Raw genomic sequence first — 23737 nt, forward strand, 5'->3', positions numbered from 1 at the left:
CCATTGCTACAATTTACTCTTATAATTAAATTGTAGATTCATACCACATATGCGTTACCTAATACCCTATATATTATAACTATTGTATACACAATTGATTAAGGAATTATATTTCTACATGGTATTCGCCTAACTAGGTCCAAGGTTTCCCTTTTTTCTCTCCTGAAACGTTACCTTCTCCGGTTGCTTTTCCTCTTCCTCCACCGTCTAGGTTTACGGTTTCTTTCCTTGTCCTGCCATGTCTACCTCCTCCTCTTCCCTTCCCAGCCCCAACACCACTCACTTTGTCAAACTCACCAAAACCAATTACCTTGTTTGGCTTCACCAGATGACTTCGTTCCGTGTTGGTCATAACCTTTGGCTCACATCCTATCCTCCTCTTACGATCCATGATCATACACACAAAGCCACGAATGCCCAACCTTGAAACATAACTCCTTTCATTTTGCAAATCCTTTGAACATTGTGATATTTTGTAATGAACTAATGTTTCTTTTATTACGCTCTTATTTTGGGTATGTAATATACTAATTTAGTATTATGTTTTTCATTTGATTATTTATTGGTTTAAAATATATTTTCTTTAATAGGTAACAGGTGGATCATATTACTCATTAATATAAATAGATCGATTTCGAGTTAGGTCATATTACCTGCTTATTTTAACAGGTGTTACACAACACGACCCGTTAAGATATCTGGTATGACACGAAATCGACATGAAAACAAAAAACATGACATGAATGCCAGGTCTACCCAATCAATTTGTAACAATTTGAAGCCCAAATTTGATGACCCAAATCTATTGGCAGGGAAATCCCTATCGGCAGATCGAAAATCTCATAAAGCAACTCCAAGTTCATCGATTCAAGCAAGAAATTCTCCACCAAAGCTGATTCTGAGATTTATTAAACATTTGATCAAATATTGAGGGCGTTTGAAAAAAAAAAAATTATGAATTCTTGTTCCTGGGCTCCAACTTCAAAGAGTCTTGTTGAGTTTGAGTTTGTATTAGTTATGGAGCTAAAAATAATCTCAAAAATTTTAGAGGTGACATGTGAACTTTTGCTCAAGAAACACAAGATTGCCCTTGTTAAATGGGCAAACTCCTCAGATACTCTCATACGCAGCTCACACCCCTGAAGGTCCCTATAGCTAGACTTGGCATTTTAAATTCGACCTGACCCAACTCGTTAAAATTAGTACTCGGGTGAGTATTTAACGGATCAGGTTGTTAATAGGCAACTCGTTAATCACTCGTTAAATAACGGGTCATTTCGGATCAACCTGCGAAACCTGTTAGCACCCATTATCACCCGTTATTGAGGGCTTTTGTGTAATTTCAATAGTTATAATAAGAAGCCCTCAAACTCAAACCCTATCTTTGCACTTTAAGGACGTCGCTGATATGCTCCAAGATTATATTCCTAGCTCAAAATGGCTACAGTCGACTTTTCCTACTTCTCCGGTGACTCTGACATTTCGTCTTAGCTGCTTTCTCGAGAGCAAGTCAAGCTTCTCTCCTCCAATAGCGGCAACTCGTCCTCTAGCTTGCCCGATCAGGATCCTTCATTCAAGTGCTTCTCTATCTCGGACTTGAAGAAGAAGGTCATGGCACGCCTTTGTCAAACGGCGAAAAGGATTGATAATGGAGGTAACTCTCATAATGGATTGATTCCATTGGTTTTGCATATTGGCATTACATGTTGGATTCTTGAAATGGATGGACATAAATGAATTACCAACTATTGTAAATGAAATCTGAATGTGAGATCTTGTTTGTACATTAAAATGAGTAATTTGAATTGGAATGCAAATTAAACAAAAAACCAAAAAAATTGTTAATGGGTAACGGGTGAAATAGATGAAACGGGTGATCAATGAGCTTAACGGGTTGGGTTCAGGTGACCTGTTAGATTAACAGATTGGGTTCGGGTGACATGTTAACTTAACGAGTTGGGTGAAACCCGACCCGTTTACAAGTCTACCTGCAGCTGAATACAACTGTCCACAGCTCGCCTGCCCTTGCTAAGGAAAAGTAAAGGCATTAAAGATTAGGATTAATTACCCAAATCTTATCTTTAATACATTCCCAATTGAAGATTGACTCTATTCAAGTAAGTAATCCCTATTTAAATCAATTAGTAATAATTACTCCATTATCTCAAGATATTATTTCCTATTTAAGATCTTGAGAATATCTCCCCATAAACCTTAGCCAATAGGATGTCGCCATGTGTAGGGCAAAACCCTAACACCATGGTAGGTCATCTCCCCTATATATATCCCCAATTCTACCAAGTTTTAGTAAGCTATTGCTACCCCTAAAAGCCCTAAACACTTACTTTTTTTTTCAGAGAAACTAACTTAGACATCGGAGATCCATTGACCTAATCCCCTCTCCCCCCCTTCCCTACCTCATGGGCGCAAGAGGCTTAGGTCTTTGATCAAAGGTGTTGATTGTTTTGCAAGTGCATTTTTGTCAAAGCTAGAGACAGTGGAAATTTGCATTAACAAATTGGTGCTTTCATTGAGAGCTGATTCAAATACTCAAAGAAGCCTAATACATTTGGTGAAGAAAATATTTGTGAAAAACAAGTTCATTTGAGCAACATCTATGCATGCAATTAACAATTAAAAGGCGGAATCATGCTTCTATGCACTCAATAAACAAAACTTTACCCATGAAATTCAAAGCCTAGTAGTTATGGTGAGCCAAGACTCAACTCAAGAACAAAGTGAGTTGAGAAATATTATACCTTTGTTGATTCCTCTTTGCATAAGCAAAGGCTAATCACCCAAGAGATAGGGCCTTCATTCTTTACTTCTTAGCTCCATGGATTTCTTGGATGATGATGATAGAATGGATTCTCCAAGTTCCCAAAATAGAGAACCTCTAGTATTCTTCACACCAAGGAGAGCATTGATGAAGAGATGAGTGACCTAGAGGAAGGAAGATTGCTAATTAAGCTCCTCTAGGGTGGACGGCCTCTTAGAGAGAAAAGGAGAGCATGTGTTCTCTCTAATTTTCTCAAAAGAGAACCCTAATGACTTTTGGCTATAAAGTCCTTTACATAGTCACTTCAATAAAGTGACAAAAAGAACCAAAAACCCTTCCATCCAAATATAGCCAGCCTTCTTAAAGGTTTTGGGCTGTTTGGGCCTCTGTGAATCATTAGTCATTAAGTTGTCATACAACTTAAGTCAATGGGCTTGACGTTCAAAGCCCATCGGGCCTTGAGGCCCAAACTCACCTGAGGTCTAAAATGAACTTATTCGTTTGATTAATTAACATATTAATTAATCCTAGCCATAAATAATTAAACCATTTAATTATCCTTACTCATCTCCGTTGTTTCTTCAATCTCTACCTTACATGGTGTATGATCCATTAGGTTCCTTTTAGCAAGGCAGTGGGTGACTAGAACTCTTCAAATCGATTATAAATTGAAACATACTTTCAATTCTCCCTTTAGTGATTATACACCTTTAGGGCTTCCACAAACCATGAATGACACCTAATAGTATGTCATGGCTACGCAAGCTAATCAGAAGAGGTGGAGAACCTATTCAGTTTAGGATTACAAAGCAATACGGTCTTTCTCTAGTACAATACTCCTGACCACGTTGTTTGGTTTGATAGTTTATTTATGTCTACTATCCAATGTGATTCATTTACTTATATGATTACCTTGAATGTGATTTGGAACGACTTCCTAAATCTCATTCATACTCTGGCCATAGATTCTTAATCATATCATAGAGTATTCTCCCTCAAACGGTTTGAAGGTTAGAGATCCCTTGTTGTGCATTCACATGCCTTTATGGTTAAGTGACTTAACCACAACTATGCCATGGACACCCTCTGATGAAGTGACTTTGACATAGTCAAAGATCAAGGACCTAACCATAAGACAACTATGATGCCTCAGGTCAAAGGACTACTTTGCATTATCCCAACCATGAGTTCTCATGTGACATAAGTATGAGAACTCCTTGTTGATCGTGTTTAGCGGACTCATTCTCTATTGAGCACCTACATGCTTGTCTTGGTCTCAGTCACACCAATGACTCGAGACCAGTCACTCTCCCTAAGAAAAGACATAGCACGTACTAATCTTAACGGACTGTCAATGCCCAATTGGCAATCCTATGATCAGGAATGTTTAGGATACTCCCAATTGCATATTCCTTGGACTTATTGTTTAAGTATATAACATTTATATGAGATGGCTTAAAACAATAATTTTTGCCCTTATATTAAACTAGATTAGTTTAACATGTGTAATGTTCGTAAAGTATCATCATATGATTGGTTTTAGGGCACATTTCCAACATTTGGTTTGTTGAATTTCTGTTACATTGAATTTCTCACACATTATATCAAATAATCTTTCCTAGAAAAATTAATTGATCAATCCCTAGAGAAATGATACAATGGTAGGAAATTCAGAAACCACGACGAATGAAACCCCGTACGTACAAGGATTTGAACAGGAAAGTGGAGACAAAGACAAAGGTAGTACTTCGAATAGCAAAGAGAGATGGCTCAACAGGGAAGGACATAGCCCCATGACTGCAATCTTTAAGCCTCAACGCGATGGCGGGAATAGCTTCATCGCCACGGAGCCACACCACTGCTGCGACCATCATTTGTAGCCCACAGTAAGGACCACCACAAAGTAGCTGCCCAAGCCGGAACCCAGCTACATGTTGCAATTGCCCACCGCATTGAACATGAGCCCACGGCCCAAGGGTAGGAGTCCCCAGACGTGGCAGCTGCCATAGCAGGCTCAGGGCTAGATGCCAAACCTACTAAAGCCCTAGCTGCTATCCAGCGAGACTAGGCGCTCCAGGCCCAAGCCCAGGTCCATAGGAACCCAACAAAGATGGCCCAACTAGTAGGAGCAGCCCATGGGCAAGTAGCCTAGGTCCAATTCGTTGTCAACTAAGCCCAGCTCACTACCAGGTAAGCCCAAACCCGCGATGAGTCAGTGTCGGCCCAACACACAACACAAGCCCAAGGTCAGTCGCCACATGCATGAGCCTAATGTATGCTCGCACACGCTTTGACGACCCAGGTAGGTTAGCCCACCCTGCGACCCACTTCGATGACTTAGCCTGAGGTCCAATATAATCCGAGGCCACCCCTGGAGATTTTGATTCAAGCCACCGACATCGTGATCAACCCAGGGATATTTTCACCGCACTTTTATGCAGAAATCTTGCTCTAGGCCTAAGTTTTGTACCTGCAGTCCACTACACTTCCACCACACATGGAGATGCCCACTATCTAGACCACTCTAATCCAAATGACGAGCATCACTTGTCCAAGTAGGTCGCTGACTTGACCAGTGCCCTCGCACAGTAGACTACCTTTGTAAACAAGCTCATTGAGTGCATCAAAACGTAACGCACCCCAAATGAGGTGTCCTAAAGCAGAACAAGGGCGAATGATTCTGATTCATTCAAGCAACCTCCATGAAGAACAGCGCGCTCAAGTAATGTGTACTCTTATTTGGGCCCTTGAGAAAACGTCTTCTCCCACCTCAGTGCACAAAGACACTTTCATTCCTGACTTGGCTCAGGAGTCAGTGTACATTTGAGGTTAGGTTCACACTCTGAACATTCCAAGCAAAGAATCCACGTGAGGCTAAGCCTATAAGGAGATCCTCTTGTGACGCACCAGAGTAAGCAGCCATATGAAGGACCAAGGAAAGCACAAAAGCAGTCCAGCTTGAGTTTCATTGGTAGCCCTCGCCAAGCGCAGCAGTGAGCAGTATAGAATTAACTCCGTGCATCGAACCCCAATGGGCCGAAGACTCCGCTGCCCTACCAAAGAAAAATCATGGATGAAGTATAAAGGCTCGTAGCAGGGTAGCTATGTGAATTCGAGCGCATTGAGACCACCGACAATGTCCTTCGAATAAACGTAGCCAACATGAGCAGGTCACCATTTGCAGATGAGATCGAGCAAATGGAGCCACCATGGAAGTTTAGCTCACCATAATTCACCTTGTTCAAAAGAGATGAAGATCTAGACAGGCACCTGATGTACTACCGAAATGCTATGACCCTTTACAACAACAATGACGCTCTCATGTGCAAAATCTTTGCCACAACGCTCCAAGGTAAAGTGCAAGAGTGGTTCCACACCCTGCCACCATGCTTAATCCAAAACTTCAGTGAACTTTCCCTAGTTTTCATTAAGGAATATTCATCATACCGCTCGATCAAGAAGAAGTCTGACCACCTCTTCAACATTAAGCATATGTAGGGACCAATCCCTAGTAAAAGAAGGTTCTGCACCTAAAGTGTACACTAAGTTCTCAGTCTCAATCAACCAAATCATTCGCGACCTCAAGGACAAGCCATAGTTCAAAATGTTGCAGCCCATGAAGGAAGATACATCTAAGATGGACTAGAAAAAGTAATGCGCATTCCACAGAGGTCCAAGGCATGCAATCAATGATTGCATCACATGGATGAGGTACCTTGAGAAGCTCGTGAAAGAAGGTAAATGCAACCAGTATGTCGACAGACCAGCTGCCTGGCTGAGGCGAGAAACAGACGCTAATGCCAAACCCTTAGCCAAGACAATTCAAATTAATAACATCTTCGCTAAATCCAAGCATCTAGATTAATCGTTGGCTTCACCGAGCAGGAAGCTGAGGAAGTAGATTTTCCCCACGATGGCGCCTTGGTGATTTCTGTTCAAGTAACTCATGCCATCGTTGACTTAATTATGGTGGACAATGGTAGCTCAGTTAATATCCTACAACTGTTAGTTATCCAGAAGATAGGCCTGGAAAGCACAATCAAACGCAAAGCAGAGGTCTTGACCAAATTCAACATACATAGCTCAACTATCATTGGCACAATCATGCTAGATGTAACCAGCCCTTCAATTGTCTCATCGTAGACCTTTATGATCGTTAACTACCCATCCCCCAATAACAAGATTTTGGGCCGACCTTAGCTTGTGAAGATTAGAGCTGTGACCTCGATCGAGTATCAGAAAATTCGATTTTACATCCTGGAAGGAACGGTCGGTGAGATCAAAGGCGACTAGACCATGTCTTGACGATGTATTGTACTAGTTCTTAAGGAGACGAAGAAATAGTCTTTCACCCCAGCAATATCAGCTGAAGTTCAGAAAGACGATTCTACCTTTACCAAATAACAATCACAGCAAACGGGTCAAGAAGATGGCATCAAGGTTACAATGCCCTAGTAGATGAATCAAGTTGAAAACCCGAAGAATATGCGGAGTATATCATTCTAGACCCCCACTAGCTAGAGAAGTCGGCTAGGATTGGCTCATGTCTGGGCTCGATGAAGAATGAGGAACTCACAGCTTTCCTTAAGGAAAATCATGATATTTTCGCATGGTCACCCTTTAACATGCCTAACATTAATCCAGCGATAATTTGCCACAAGCTGCATGTCAACCCTGCTGCTAAACCTATAATCCAGAAAAAGTGACACTTCGTACCCTAACGAGTAGCAATTATTGAGGCGGAGATCAACAAGCTACTAAAGGCCTGATTCATTGAGGAAGTAGCCCAATTAGCATGGCTGGCCAACGTCGTGCTAGTGACAAAAAAAAAAAAAAAAAAAAAAAAGAAAGAAAGAAAGGACAAATGGAAAGTATGCATGGATTACACATACCTCAAAAAGGTATGCCTAAAAGACAACTATCCAATTTCCCGAATCGACCTATTCGTTGACTTAACATCCGGGAACCAACTGCTTAGCTTCTTAGATGCATACTTAAGCTAATCAGATTGTTATGCATGAGTCTAACAAGGACAAAATAACATTCGTGATCGAGTGAGGCATATACTGTTACAAGGTCATGCCCTTTGTCCTCAAGAATGCAGGAGCTACCTACCAACGACTCCTCATTATGATGTTTGAGAAGCACATTACATTAGATTAACCACGGAGGTTTACATCGACGATATCATAGTGAAAGGCAAGCAACGGTCTACCACATTGGCAACTTGGAAGAGAATTTTGGCATCATCCGAGAATAAAAAATGAAGCTCAACCAAGCCAAAGACACATTCAGAATCTCCTCAGATTAGTTCTTAGGGTACCTTGTAACCCAGCGAGGAATCAAAGCTCATCCAAGGTAAATTAGAGCAATCTTATACATGAAATTTCCCAAGCAACTACACTTAATCATTTCCTTTCTTAATCCATCGACTGATGCAAGCCCTTCTTTAAGGCAATCAAGAGGGTGCATAAAGATAAATGGAACGACAAGTACGAGAAAGCATTTCAGGACCTGAAGTAGTACTTGACATCGCCTTCATTACTATCTAAGCCGGAAGTAGCAAAGAACCTATACATATATCTGGCGGTATCAGAGGTAGCAATGAGATTTACCCTTATATAAGAAGAGCTGGAGGCCCAACTGCTTATATTCTACACATCCAAAGCTTTCATCGATGCAAAAACTAGAAACCCGAAGATTAAAAAGATAATTTTGGCGCTAGTTGTTAAAACTTGGAAACTCAGACCTTACTTTCAAGGATATCTGGTCATCGTCATGACACAATACCCACTACGGTCAGTTTTGAATAGTCCATACGCTTCTCAACGAGTGATAAAGTAGGTGTTGGAACTTGGCTAACACGGGTTAACATACCAACCTTACACGGCAATAAAGGCCCAGGCATTAGCGGACTTTATAGCAGAATTCACCCCAAGCCTGAATAACGCTGCAACTTAACACAAAAATGCCCAGAGGCAGCCAAGCACATCGTAGCCGCACTAGTCCCATATGCAGGAGATTTCTAACGCTTACACATCAACATATCATCTAACTACAAAGGATAAGGAGCAAGCCTAGTTCTTACTACGTCAAGCGGTTCGATGCTCGAGCAAGTGATCACTTTAAGCTTCAAAGTGTCAAATAACGAAACAGAGAATGAAGCCCTAATAACAGGTTTCCGATTAGAGAAAAGCCTGACGGTGAAGAAGCATGCGATATATTTTGATTCCTAGCCGATCACCAACCAAACCTCAAGGGAGTATGCTGTGAAACATTTAAGGATGGCTCGATACCTCGAGAAGCTATGAGAGCAGCCATCGACTTTTTAAGCATACACATTTGCTCAGGTTTCATGAGCAAAAAATGCCCACATAGATGCATTAGCAAGCTTAAGCTCTGCCCTAAACCATCAGCTCAAAAACTTCATCCCAATCGAGTACTTAGAGAAGCCAAGCGTAGATGCAGAACCAGCAGTGGAGGTGGCGCAGATCAACACAACTCTAAGTTGGCAAGATCTCATCATCGACTACATAATCAATGAAATATTCCCCACAAATAGACTGGGTTTAGGAAGCTCCAAATGAAGGCAACACGTTATTACATGTGGAATGACATACTCGTTTGTAGATTCTTTTCAAGACCACATCTCCACTGTTATCGCCTGTCGACGATCTGAAGATTCTTAGCTCAATCCACGAAGGAGTTATGGAAATCACTGTGGAGCTGCTTCCTGGCCCAAAAAACTCTTAGTGCATGCTACTACTGGCCAACCATAGATCAAGATGCCAAGTAGTATGTACAAAGGTGCAATAGCTGCCAGGGCTTCAAGCCCGTGCTTGCACTACCTGCAAGTGAACTCCACCCATATACGAGCCCTTGGCTATTCATGCAGTGGGTGATTGATTTGGTGGGACCTATGCCGCCTACCATTCAGGGTAAAAGCATGATGATTGTAGCGACCGACTACTTCATAAAATGGGTCGAAGCTGAACCCATGACCACAAATACCAGTGTTTCATATGGAAAAACATCATCCGTCACTTCGGCATCACTCATTCCATTGTCACAAACAATGGCTCACAATTCGTGGGCAAAGACTCGGTGAAGTTCTTCAAGAAATATGGCATTAAACAGCACATGTCCACGCCCTAATATTCGCAGGGCAATGAGCAGGCCGAAGCATCTAACAAGACCATTCTCGATTGCCTCAAGAAATCCCTTACAGATAAGAATGGCAAGTGGCCAGACGCGCTCCCCGAAGTTCTGTGGGTGTATCGCACCACCAAATGATGACCAACTGAACTTTATTCTCCTTGGTGTTTTTTTTTAAAAGAAGATCAGTTATCCCAACATCATGGTGCCCAGCATCAGCACTATACTGCTAATTTCGAGCAGAATGTGGCCATTAACTTAGACTTGGCAGAGGAAGAGTGCAAAAAGGTTATCGCCCGCATTGCGGCCTATCAGCAGTAACTCATCTTCAGCTACAACAAGAGGGCAAAGATTCAACAGTTCCAGCCATGAGAATAATCCTCAGAAAAGCATTCATAACCTCTTGCCAGAAAGGCTCCAAAAAGATGGCTCCTATCTGGAAAGGTTCATGCAAAATCAGTCGAGTATGTGGGAATGGCAGCTACACCCTCACCACTATAAGCGACAAAGAGATCGAAAAGCAGTGGAATGTCTACAACCTAAGAAAGTGCTACGTGTGACCTACCACCATTCCTTAGACCTTGTTAAAGACAAATAAAGTTCGAAGATTCAAGTAGCTCGACAAACAAGACCTCACATGCCGAAGATTATCAGTTGTTATGTTATTTCTACCTACAAGCAGAGTTAATGCATTTCTCTATTTTAAATGAAGATCGAAGGAATTATTCGCAAGCTTGGGCCGAATGCATAAACATCCCAACTAACCACCCCTGCCAAAGCAGAAAATGCCCCTACCCTAACAGACATGGTGTGTGCTCTCTCATCATGAGAGGGTAAGCTGATCTAGGATATCCAGACGTGGATGAGTTGTTCGACTGCTTAGTTTTCCTGAATGATTCGACTACTTGGGCCGAAAAGCTTCCAAAATTGGCCATAATAATTTTTTTTCTAAAAAAAACTTAGCAGACTGAAGGATTCAATTTTGCAAAGGTCTAGGTCTCTAACAGGAAGAGACGATAAGTGCAGGATCCCTACCCATGAAAAATTTGCTTAACTAGATGGTCCACCCACAACGTGCAATATTTATGAATGTAACTCAGCTCTAAAATGTTGCAATACTAGTCGAGGGACCTATAGAATCAATTATAATTGATGCCCAAGATATCCATATCGAGCTGCGTGTAGCTTAGAAGATCAAGGGACCAATAGCTTGGAAAGATATGGCCATTTAGTCACGATTTTGCATACAAATTAAGCCTAAAATGCCTCTGTAAGCCAGGGCCAACACCTAAAGTGGTCACGCGGGTTGTTTACTTCTATAAGTAAGACGCCCGACTGACGACCCAATGGTGAGCAGACCTAGGCAATCTATAAGCCGAGACTTACACCTATTACGACTATGCAGACCCGTCTACTTGTTCAAAAGCAGGGTTTTCGACCAATGGTATATGGCTCAAGTTTTGCAAGAGCTAAAGCCGAAATGTACAACTATAATGGCTACGTAGACTTCTCTGCTTTCTACGAGAAACACGTGTCTGGCCGCCAGCTCTATGAGTTAAAATTTTTGCAACATACCTGGAGAGGGCAAGGGCTTGTGCAACCGTTAAGGCCAAAGTTCACAACTATAGCAGCTACACAGATTCCTCTGTTTTCTACAAGAAGCATATATCCAGTCGCTGGCTCTATAAGTTAGAAATCTCGTAACATGCTCGGGATGGCCAAGGCTCATGAAGCCACTAAAGTCGAGATTCACGATTGTAATAGCTACACGAACTTGCTTGCTTGCTACGAAAGCCATGAATTTGGCACTGGCTTTATAAGTTAGAAATTATATATTTTTCCTCATGTAGGTAAAGATCCTTCAGCAACAAAGCTTTGCAAGTCGCTCATCCTATGGCAAAGTTTAAAGTGATGATGTGGGATTGACTGCTTCATTGAAGTAGCCAACCTAGCCGCCCATCCTATGGCAAAGTTTTGCAAGTTGCCTCGAGCAGGAAAGGTTCTCAAAGCCAAAAATAAAACCTATGTGACGACTTGGGATTGACTACTTCATCGAAGCAACTCACCCAAATGCTCGTTCAACAGTAAAGTTTTGCAAAAGACATGGCGAAATAACAAGGATGAAGCAAAGCATGGAAAGTTGTTTATTAAATTTCTAGCAAATTGATAAACCAGCTCGAAGGCCAACAAAGTTCAAATAAAGTAGAATGAAAAGGAAAATAAGAAAATTCCTAAGTTTAAGAAAAAATACTATTCATCGGTAGCCTGCGCGACCACTGGTTCCTCGACTACCACGCCTTTAGCAGCCACATCGCTCTTAGCAGCCAAAGCTCCCATTAGCTCATCCTCAGCCGCCCCTACCTTAACAAACTGACCCTCAGCTGCTCCACCAAAGGCAGCCTCAAACGAGAAGTTAAGCAGATCAATTGGAGAAATAGAGTAAGTCTCATAGTTCTTGGAGATGAGCTAAAATTCAAGCAGGCCAGGAATTAGCCTGTTCACTTACCATTAATAGACACAGTTAGAACACGCAACTCAGTAAATGAGTCAAACTCTCCACTCTCCACTTACCTCCAAGGTATCTTTCGCCCACTTTTGATCACCTTTGTAGGAGGTATCAAACAACCTATGACGAGACCTCAACTGCCCTACACCTTCCTTATGGTCAATTTCAAAGAAGTACCGGAACTCATTAATGGTCAAGATAAGATTAAAGAACCTACTCAAGTTCAAAAGCCCCACCATCACATGAACTGCATTAGGGAAGCACTAAGCAGACGTACATTTCATGGAGCAAATCATATTCTGGAAAAGACACGACATGGAAAAAGTAAATCCCAACATGAAGGAAAAGTAAATCCCAACATGAAGTAATACGAATAGAATTTGATAGCTCTCTTCTTAGTAATGACACCCTTGCCGCACGGTTCATGGCTGTTATCATCCTTCACCCGCTTGACGCGAGCCTCTGACAGAATTGCACGCTTGTACGTCTTGAGAAAATCCTGAAACAACTAATTGGAATTAATCTTGACATGTGCATCCTTGAAGTAGCCCACCTTGCCAGAAGAACCACCTTAACGGTACAAAGGTGGATGATACTTTTCACTTTTGCAATCGGAGGAAAACATCTCAAAATTCTTGCAAAAAGCACAAAGAAATATATTTAGAAGGCAACTTGTGAGAAGAAAAAAAAAATATATATATATATATATATATGCTAGGCCCCACGGCCGAGCTCACTTACACGGTCGGGCCACAAGAGGGTCATTTCCTCACACTCTATCTCCTCTAAAATAGGCTTGAGCCGTATGAGCCTAGCAGCCATGCCAAGCCCTACAACTCGGACCCTCATTTCTCTCTTGAGCAGTATGGCCCAAAAGCCCACGGTCCCTCCAGCATACGGCCCACGCCGGTCTCACCCTCTTTCATCTAGCCTGCAAGGGCCTATGCGCAATAGCCTTGGAGGCCAAGCCCGAGCTAGCCTCTCTGCGCCCCACGCACCTATCACCTCAGCCCAAGCAAAGCCGAGCATCCGGCCCACTCCGGTTGAGCTCAGCCGCTGCACCACCTATGCACAGTGACACCGTGGCACCAATGCCATGATTTCCACACCTCCTCGGCCCCTTGCCGAGCCAAGTGTTCAAGCCCCGAAGTTCTAAAAATTAAGAAGAAGGAAAAATTCAAATTTTTCTTACCTTGGTGCGGAACGGAAAAGAAGAACAACAACGAGAGATGACTCTTTGCAAAGGCAAGAGAAGTAGAAAGTTAGGGGAGGGGGAACAAATTTCCTCTGGCTTTTCTCTTCCTTGTTGGAATGATGATTGGTCTCAGATTTATTTAATTCTCTACTTAAGGTAGAATTAAATAGGTATTGGAAGCAATTGGTTTCCTTTTCCTAAAAGAAGTCTATCTCCAAATCAAGGAAAGAGATCTAGTTCAAATTGGGAAACAACTCTACATGCCTATGCCGCTTGGGATTTCCACACCTACTGCCTTTTTCATATATCCATCACAGTAGGTGTGGGGGCATTTGTGGAGCCAAAAATAATCCCAAAAATTCTAGAGGCAACATGTGGACTTTTGCTCAAGAAATACAAGATTGCCCTCATTAAATGGGCAGACTACTTAGATACTCACACGTGGAGCTCATACCCCTGAAGGTCTCTGCAACTGAATACGATTGCCCACAGCTCACTTGCCCTTGGCAAGGAAAAGTCAAAGCATTAAAGATTAGGATTAATTACCCAAATCCTATCTTTAATACATTCCCAATTGAATATTACCTCCATTCAATTAAGTAATTCCTATTTAAATCAATTAGGGATAATTACTCCATTATCTCAAGATATTATTTCCTATTTAATATCTTGAGAGTATTTCTCCATAAACCTTGGCCATTAGGACACCGCCATGTGTAGGGCAAAACTCTAACACACTATCGCCGGCCTCTCCCCTATATATATCCCCAATTCTACCAAATTTTGGTAAGCTGTTGCTACCCCTAAAAGCCCTAAATACTTACTCTTTTTCAGAGAAACTAACTTAGGCATCGAAGATCCATTGGCTTAACCACTCCCCCGCCCCCCCCCCCCCCCCACCAACCTCGCGGGCGCGTAAGGCTTAGGTCTTTGATCAAATGTGTTGATTGTTTGTAGGTGCATTTTCGTCAAAGCTAGAGACGATGAAAATTTGCATCTACACCAGTGTTCTAAAAGTTTCACCTAGGTTCTAGGCGTCTGATCACCGGCACCCTAAGACGGGTCGCAACTCTCACTTAGATAGAAAATAGAAAATTTCTATTTTGCATTTTATATTTTCAATATATTGTAAGAGATGAACACTCATTATATGTTTGTTCCTCATATTTTCAATATGTTCTAGCATTTTATAATTTATATGTCTAACTATTTTCCAATTTATGTATTCCAATACAATTATATATATATTTTAAGTATTAGTAGACAATTATTTATATGTTATATAATAAATTTAATTAAAGTTAGAGAAAACCAGTTATGGCCCCCGCCTAGAATCCTAAACACTGAACCCCTGCTCGCGGCCCGACTATCGCCTAGCTCCTTTTAAACCTTGATTTCTACGGACAAAATGGTCCATAGAGAGAGAAGGAATGCGAATGAATAGGACAAAGGAGGGGTAAGATACAATGATTTGAGTAAAAAAAGAAATAAAAAATAAAAATTGATAATTAGTTGTCCTAGATATATAGCATAGTTTTATTGATTGGTGAGCATACAGATCTCGGCATATATACAGCTTTAAAGACACATAAGCAAAAGAGTGGAACTGAAAAAAACTTTTTAAACCTTAACTTTTGAAGGGTAGTTACACGTGATCTCAAGGCCGATGGCTTGGGCTAACTGGCTGTCGATGACCAATAGTTGGATCCGATAACAGTTCAATTTTGTGACATGTTTTGATGGCCACACAAACGCATGGTCCTTGTAAAACTTTGATTATATGTCTTACGACATACTGATCAGGACAACTGAAAGGGTCATCTTGTTTGATGGTCACGAGGTTCCAACTAATGTTCTATGTCAATCTGACCACGTCTCTACAGACCAGTTATTTCATTGCTCAAGATTTTGTTCGATACTTTTCAACAATAAAACAGGGGCGACCGGCCGGCAAACTTCGATGACCAAATCAAAAGTTGCATGGTTTTGAATGTTTTTAAACTAAATCATAAAGGGACACTTGAACCACTATATTTAGTGAGCAAACTCTGGAAGGAAAGAGGACTAACTACCCCTTCAAAATCCTATAAAGGTACCCGAAGAAACATCGTTCTACAGTATCAACATTTTCATTGAAAAACCAAAGCATTAAGAACAAGTTTCCGCATATTTTGTTTTCTGTCTAAACTAGAGTATTACTTGTTATCTCGTGTGTTTGGAGTTTTTTTTAGGAGTGTACAAAACTTTAACAGACAATAGGCGTAAGCCCACGCTTCATTGTAACCACATATGACTTATTTGCATGTCTCTTTTGCACACTACGGCCATCTCCAACCGAAGGCTGACCAGATGACTCGTTTTAGCCCTCTGGACCTCCAAGATATTAATATTTTAATAAACAATACAAGATCATATTTTGCCTCCATCTCCAACCGAGGGCCATAAGGCTCGTTTTAGCCATGTCACAAAAAGTTGTCTCCAACCGATGGTCAAAAGGTCAAACATAATTTAATTTAATGTTGTATAATGGCTTAGGAAGTTATAGGAAAAAAAATATAAAACAAATTTTGTAAAATAGAAGTTATTCGAAACAAAATAGAATTTTAAAAAAAATATGAAACAAATTTTGTAAAATAAAAGTTATAGGAAGTTATCGAAAAAAATAAAATTTTAAAAATAAAAGTTATAGAAATAAAATAAAACTGTAAAAAAAAAATTTAAAAATTAAAATAACGGCTAGCTGACGTCAGCTTGCCGTTGCATTTGAAAATTTGGCCCAGGATTCCTATCAGATATAACCAACAACAATATAATATATTGTTGTCGATTATATCCGACATGAATACTCAAATTTCTGGCCCAGCCCGGGGCTGGGTGGCTAGCTGGATTGGGCTAGCTGGTTGGCCCTTTGGCCCTTTCAGATTCCATGGGGCTCATGAGCTCTCTGACCTAACCCTCGATTGGAGACGGTTTTCAAGCTGTTTTCGGCCTTCTGGACCCTTCAGTTAGAGATGATCTAATTGTATGGGCTAATAAAATTTGAAAGATATCATATTTATACTTGGCTTGGAGCAAGTTTTCATCATCTACGTATTCGTACCCACATGCTTCAGAAATTTTCTCCTAACAAATTTCTCAATATATTTTTTGTACGAAAGTTGGAAACAAAGAAAAACTTTTGGCAAATCGCACTAGCAGATAGAATACATGATGATCACCATGTTGCCACAATCACTTCTTCTGACGATCCTTTTGAACGTTAATTTTGCAGCAACGTCCAATGAAATCACTTCTTATCTATATCGCATCTACTTTGTAACACGCATAAATTAATAATATTTTATGGTTTACTTTAGCTCACAAAGTCTCTTTCGCTCTCTCTAATGTCCAATGAAACCACTTCTGATCTAAGTCTCATCTATAACACACATAAATTAATAAATTTTTTTGGTTATACTTAGGCTCACAAAATCTCTCTCTCTCTCTCTCATGATCGCAAAGGTTTCACCTATTATTCTACTAGTAACTTCAACACATGCTTAGAATGAAGTATTAGCTTGTCTTAAGAAATATTACGGTTAGATCAATGATTCAAAGATTAGTATAATTAAGCAAATAATGGTTTATCTAAGTCACCTCGTGTTATTGAAGTTTTATGAAAACCACCTTCTTTACATTGGGTCAAAGTGAATACCGATGGTGCAACTCATGGATCACCAGGATTGGCTGGTACTGGCGGTATCTTTCGTGATCATTTTGGTTCATGCTGTAATTCATGCGGTAAACTTAGCTTGGGAGAAGGGTTGGCGTTCCCTTTGGATTGAGTGTAATTCATCCTTGGCTGTTCTTTTCACTTCTGCTTCTCATAATCGTGTTCCCTGGCATTTGAGGGTTCGTTGGTTGAATTGTAGAGCATTGCTCTCTTCGATGTGCATATGAGTTACACATATTTTCACGAAGGGAATTAGGTGGCTAACTGTTTAGCAAATTTTGGAGTGGACCATCCTGGGGTTTATTGGTGGGACTCTGGTCCTTCTTGTGCTATTGTTGCGTATCATCATAATCTTTCTCTTCAACCCAATTATTGATTTTATTCGGATGGGTTTTACCATGTTTTTTTATTTATTTTTTTTTATTTTTTTATTTTTGTTTTGTAATTGGGTTTTCGTGTCTCAAGCAGTTTTCTACTTCTTGTTAGGGTTTGGCTTCAAAAGTTGTTTTTAGCGGGTATTGATCTAGTTCCCCCGCTTGTATTACTTTTCGTTTTCTCTTCTTAATAAAATCTAGTAGAAAGGGGACGGGCGGGGGGTTTCTAGGTGCAACGGTCCTTTCTCCTTTGGGAGAGGGTTGGTGCCTCGCACACGACTATTGACGAATAGCTAATCTCGCCTAATCCGTCTCTACAAATTATTTAAAAAAAAATGGTGTGGAAGCTAAAAGTTAATCAATTTAGCATGAGAGAGAAACGGGTCGAGGGGATCCAGCTTTGTTGCTGGGTTCCTATTTTCTCTTCTTCTAATTGGTAGGGGTGGGCACTTAGAATCGAAAACAGAAACCGAAACACGAAGCAAATCGAACCGCACCTAACGGTTTGGTTTTGCGGTTTTGAAATGATTTCAGTTTTGAAACCAAACCGCAATATAGAAAACAATTTGGTTTCGGTTTTGGCTTTTGAAAACCGCACCGAAGCCGAACGGCACCACAAATATTAATAAATATTTAATTAAATGTCCATATTAGATTTCATGTTTTAATTGGTTGTTTGTTAGAATCTATACACTTAGTATGGACTCAACCACACTAGAATATCATCATTCATCACTTTCTTTCCTTCTTTAACTTGAAGGACCTTTGTTATTTTATACCATCACACACACATATATGTACAAGGGTGGACTAATCTTGCTATCAAGGGTCGAACAATGATCTAATGAAATCCACTCAGTTGAAGCATGATATCACATATTCTAGTATGAAAGTTTCGCTCACGTTTAATGAATTCAAATTTATTCAACTTGTTTTATGATAATCATTGTAAAAGACACCCCTTTATTGCACAAACATGTTTTAACATCACAACTGCATGCAACATGCTAATTGTTTACATAACAAATGTCTTTTTCCTATTACTATTGAGAAATGCTTATTAATATGTTAAATTGCAATTGTACATTTTTTCTTAAAAACCAAACCAAAACCATTTGAAACTACACCGAACTGAACCAAACGGTTTGGTTTCATTCCGGTTTTGGCTTCAAAACCGCACCGAACTGAACCGCAAAAAATTTCGGTTTCAGTTTCGATTTCACTCTAAACCGTACCAAACCAAACTATGCCCACTCCTACTACTTGGGCAGCTGCCCACTTTCTCCTCTCCTAATTGGTCCCTTCCCCCACTTTAATGGAAACTTTTATATATATTAAAACCATATTTTACTATTTAAACAAAGTTCTAACGTTCTTAACTTCTTCATTGTCGCTATGATTCGTGAACGATTTTCGCTTATATGCTCGGGAAAATCTATTCAGAAACATTAATTGTGACCCCGAAAGGTGTACGGTTTTTAAGTGATTATTTTTTACTCAAACTTTGTAACTAAGTACACAAATTATAAAATTTAACCAAATTAAATTAAATTAAATCAAATTCACGAGAATAATATAAAATCTCACAAATACGAAATATGTAAATTACAAATGTAAAATTCAGAAATGAGATTTCACTCTTTCCCTCTATAAAAATTTCGTCCTCGAAATTTTCAGTAATCAATTACGTATTGGCATATACACAGCTTTAAAGACAATTAAGTAAATTTAACGGAATTCTCTTAAGTACAACACTAGCCACCGGCCTCTTGCATCGGCTTGAGGTCGGCGGTAGCCACTCCTCACCCTCCTCCTAGTCTCTCTTTCATCTCTTAAGCCTCTGCCAACCTTTCCGCCTTTGTTCTCTTCCCGTTCCGCTCCCTCCCTCTCCCTCTGCCGGCCCCTACCCCGCGCCTCTTTCCACCCTCCATTAGCTTCCCCCACCCCCTTTTCTTCTTCCCCACCTTTTTATGCACGGTTGTTTCCATGATCTCAGGTCTCCTTTCCAGATCCGGGTCATACCATCTCAAGGTCTTCTCTTTGTTTGGGTTCGATTTGGGGTTTAGGTTTGGATTGGGGCTGCTTGGTGGGTCGGAGCCACTTCCGGTGTCTTTTCCCTGTGTTGTGAAACCCCCATCTCTGTGGATGCACCGCCTTTTGCGCCGTCTAGGCCGCCTGTTTTGGCGGTCCCGTCGCCTTCTATCATGCTCGATATAGTTGCACTGCCTTGGATGGTTAATCTGGCGTTGCCCTGTCTGGGCCGCCTGTTTTGGTTGTCCCGCCGCTTGCGGCTTTCCAGATCTGTAATCTCCATCGCTGTGGCTCAACGTGCAGCTCTGCTACCTTGCTTTTGACTTGCTGATAGGACTGTCCATGTGCAGTGGTTTTCTCTAAATTGTCCAATCCTTCCATCGGAATGTGCTAATTTGTGGTTCCTTTCGCGGAGTTATTTTGCTTAGTTTGGTTTAGTTTATTTTAAGTTAGTTTAAATTAGTTTAGTCATATTGTTCTCACCTAGCGAGTGTTGTGGTCACACTATAACGTTGGCTGAATATGGTTTTCGCTCTGAGCGATGGGTTATGTTGTCACATCTGACTTTACGTGGTCTCACTCCCGTGATGATTTTATATGGTCTCGCCATTCGGCGGTGACCCTTTGTAGTTGGTATAAGCTGTTATATCTATCATTTTGTGATAGTTTTGTATGGTGACGTGTGAAGTCGGGTACATGTGGTAGGTGTCTAGGGGTTTACTATTATTGTCTTGCTTGAGCAAATTCACCTTAAGATCATTTCTTGGTCATTGAAGTATTGTACCCAATTGACATTTATGTATTGTTTCTAAAATGATTAATGAAATGCCAATCTATCTTTGCTTGTCAAAAACAAAAATTTAAATTTAACGGATATGAAACGAATTTAATAGAAATAAGGCAATGTGAAGCGAATTTTGAATATCAAGAAATAATGTGACGGCTTTTAATTTTTTAAAAAACAAAATATGATCAAAATAGAGTTTCAAGAAACATAACTAAGAAAAAGCTTTTTAAGTTCTACATTTTTTAACCTTAACTTCTCAAGGCTGGTTACACGTATTCGCAAAGCCAGTGGCCTGGGCTAACCGGTTGTTGATGACCATTAATTGGGACCGATAACAGTTCAATTTTGTGACATGTTTTGATGGCTACACAAACGCGTGGTCCTTGTAAAACTTTGACTATGCCATGCGTTATGCTGATCAGGTAACATACAATTGGACTTTTAGAGGACAGAGGACAACTGGACCTATTGAGGGTCATCTTATCTGATTATCACGTGGTTCCAACTAATGTTCTGTCAAATACGCAAAATGACCTTAAACAATTAAGTAAATTACACATTAACCAACTGGAAAGACATCGACGTCGTCGCCGACTCCCCCAGGTCTCTCTTCCGTCCTCTCTCACTCCAATGTCGACAAAACCACGTCGAGAAACACCAACATATTTTCCGGCGAGACCAGATTAGGATTCGGATTCAATGACGTCGACATCCTTCCAATCTTCTCTCACTCCCACGCTGACAAAACCACGCCGAGAAACACCACCATATTTTCCGACGAGACCAGATTAGGATTTGGATTTGGATTCGGTTTTTGCCCCCAAATTCGAAGCTTCGGCCATTTGGATCCACATAAAATGCTATGCTTCTTCATATTTCGCAAATTAGGAGAGCCCAGGTGACTAATCTGATCCTTGTCTTCTTATTCTTGTTGAACTAGTCTTCCAGAATCCCAACCTTTCAAATTGCAGGTTCGCTTCTTTCTCTCCCCCTCTCCCTGAGAAAGAAGAGAGGTTAGACGGAGAAAACGAGACAGAAAAACCCAGTGAGGAAGAAGATAGGTTAGACGGAGAAAACAAGGGGGACGAAAAGGAAAGAAAGATGCTGATCAATTTCTCTAGAAATTATAGAAGGATTATAAATATAAAAGTTATATATAAAAGTTTATATAATAAAAGTTATAATAAAAATTACCAGCACATGGGCGCACACATAGTATGTGAGAAATTTTTTTTATTTTTATTTTTGAAATAGAAGGAGAGAGGAAGAGAGTGATAGAGAATGTGGGAGTGGCAAATTTTATTTTATTTTTATTTTATTTTTATTTTTATAATTAGAGATATGTTAAGATCACATGTAGGTAAAATTTTGAAAAAAAAAAAGCAAAATTTGGTTGTGTAAAATTGCATTTATGCCTCATATTTCTTATTTATGTTTTGTTTTAATTAGAGAATTAAACTAGTAATTTCATAGTATTTTGATTAACAAAAAGTGTTTTATTAATTAGTAGAGATAAAGAAAAATGTTACAAATAAAAGATTATATTAGATTATCCGCCCTTTAAGGAAAACAAAAAGATTATATTGGATTATTGTACATTTTTACGTGTTTAACATTGTTTTTTTTTTTTTTTTTGTTGAAAACACTTCTACAAAAAAAATTTCAACAAAAAAAATTTACCAAACACTCACTTGTTTTATTTTACACCAGTTTATTCACAGCACAACAAAATCAAATTTTTTTCAAAAAACACAACAATCCCAAACTAAACCTTATTATGTGCAACGGCACACAGATAATGACATCCTATATATGTATGATGAAATGAGACTAGCAGCAAATAAAACATTGTCATCATCACCTAATATTATAAAACTAGCAATAATTGAGAGCTCGTTTGGATGTATTTTTAAGTGAAAATACGACTTTAGCTCTTCAAACTCAATTTTCTTCATATAAAACCCTACATAACTTTTTTACTCAAAGAAAACCCAATGACTAGGATCCACATAAGCAAATTCATTAACTTCATATTAATTCACACATTTTACATTTTTCACATGCCTAAAATACCCCATTACATACTTGATGTAGACAATTAATTGTAAGGAAATAGTAAATGATTTTGCAACAAGGAAAAAAAAAAAGACATTAATGTTAAAAATTTATTGCATATTAATTTTTTAGAAAGGTTTTGAATTTTCATAAAACTATTTGATTCTTTTTTTTCACCCTACTCTTGAATACTTTTGAATTTATCCCTTTTTTATTAATATATTAGAACATTGTATTTCATTATCTACATGCACATTACTTTGCCTACGAACAATTATACCATGCATGTAATATAATATCTCTTTTTTACAATGATGCAAAATAATGTTTATACCAACAACAAAACGTGCCTAACACATTTACTAATACATGGAAAATAATTTACCTATATTAAGAAGAAATGTAGTTCGATGTATAGTATTAAAAATACTATGTTACACCCATGTTTATTGTGACATCCCACATCGCACAGGGGAGTGATCCTTAAATGTATATTCTCATCCCTACCTAGCATGAGGCCTTTTGGAAACTCACTGGCTTCGGGTTCTATCGGAACTCCTAAGTTAAGCGAGAAGGGGGCTAGAGCAATCCCATGATGAGTGACCCACTGGGAAATTGCTCGTGAGTTCCCAAAAACAAAACCGTGAGGGAATGGTAAGCCCAAAGCGGACAATATCGTGTTATGGTGGTGGAGCGGGCCAGGGAAGTGGTCCCACCCGGGCCAGGATGTGACAATTTGGTATCAGAGCCTAACCCTGGTCGCGTGTGTGCCGACGAGGACGTCGGGCCCCTAAGGGGGGTGGATTGTGACATCCCACATCGCCTAGGGGAGTGATCCTTAAATGTATATTCCCAACCCTACGTAGCATGAGGCCTTTTGGGAGCTCACTGGCTTCGGGTTCTATCGGAACTCCTAAGTTAAGCGAGAAGGGGGCTAGAGCAATCCCATGATGGGTGACCCACTGGGAAGTTGCTCGTGAGTTCCCAAAAACAAAACCGTGAGGGAATGGTAAGTCCAAAACGGACAATATCCTGCTAAGGTGGTGGAGCGGGCCCGGGAAGTAATCCGCCGCGGGCCGGGATGTGACAATTATACAACAATAAAACGTGCCTAACATATCTAACAATACATGAAAAATAATT

The sequence above is a fragment of the Pyrus communis genome, chromosome 5, assembly GCF_041283825.1.
Source record: "Pyrus communis isolate YQ-2024b chromosome 5, ASM4128382v1, whole genome shotgun sequence".
Lineage (NCBI taxonomy): Eukaryota > Viridiplantae > Streptophyta > Magnoliopsida > Rosales > Rosaceae > Pyrus > Pyrus communis.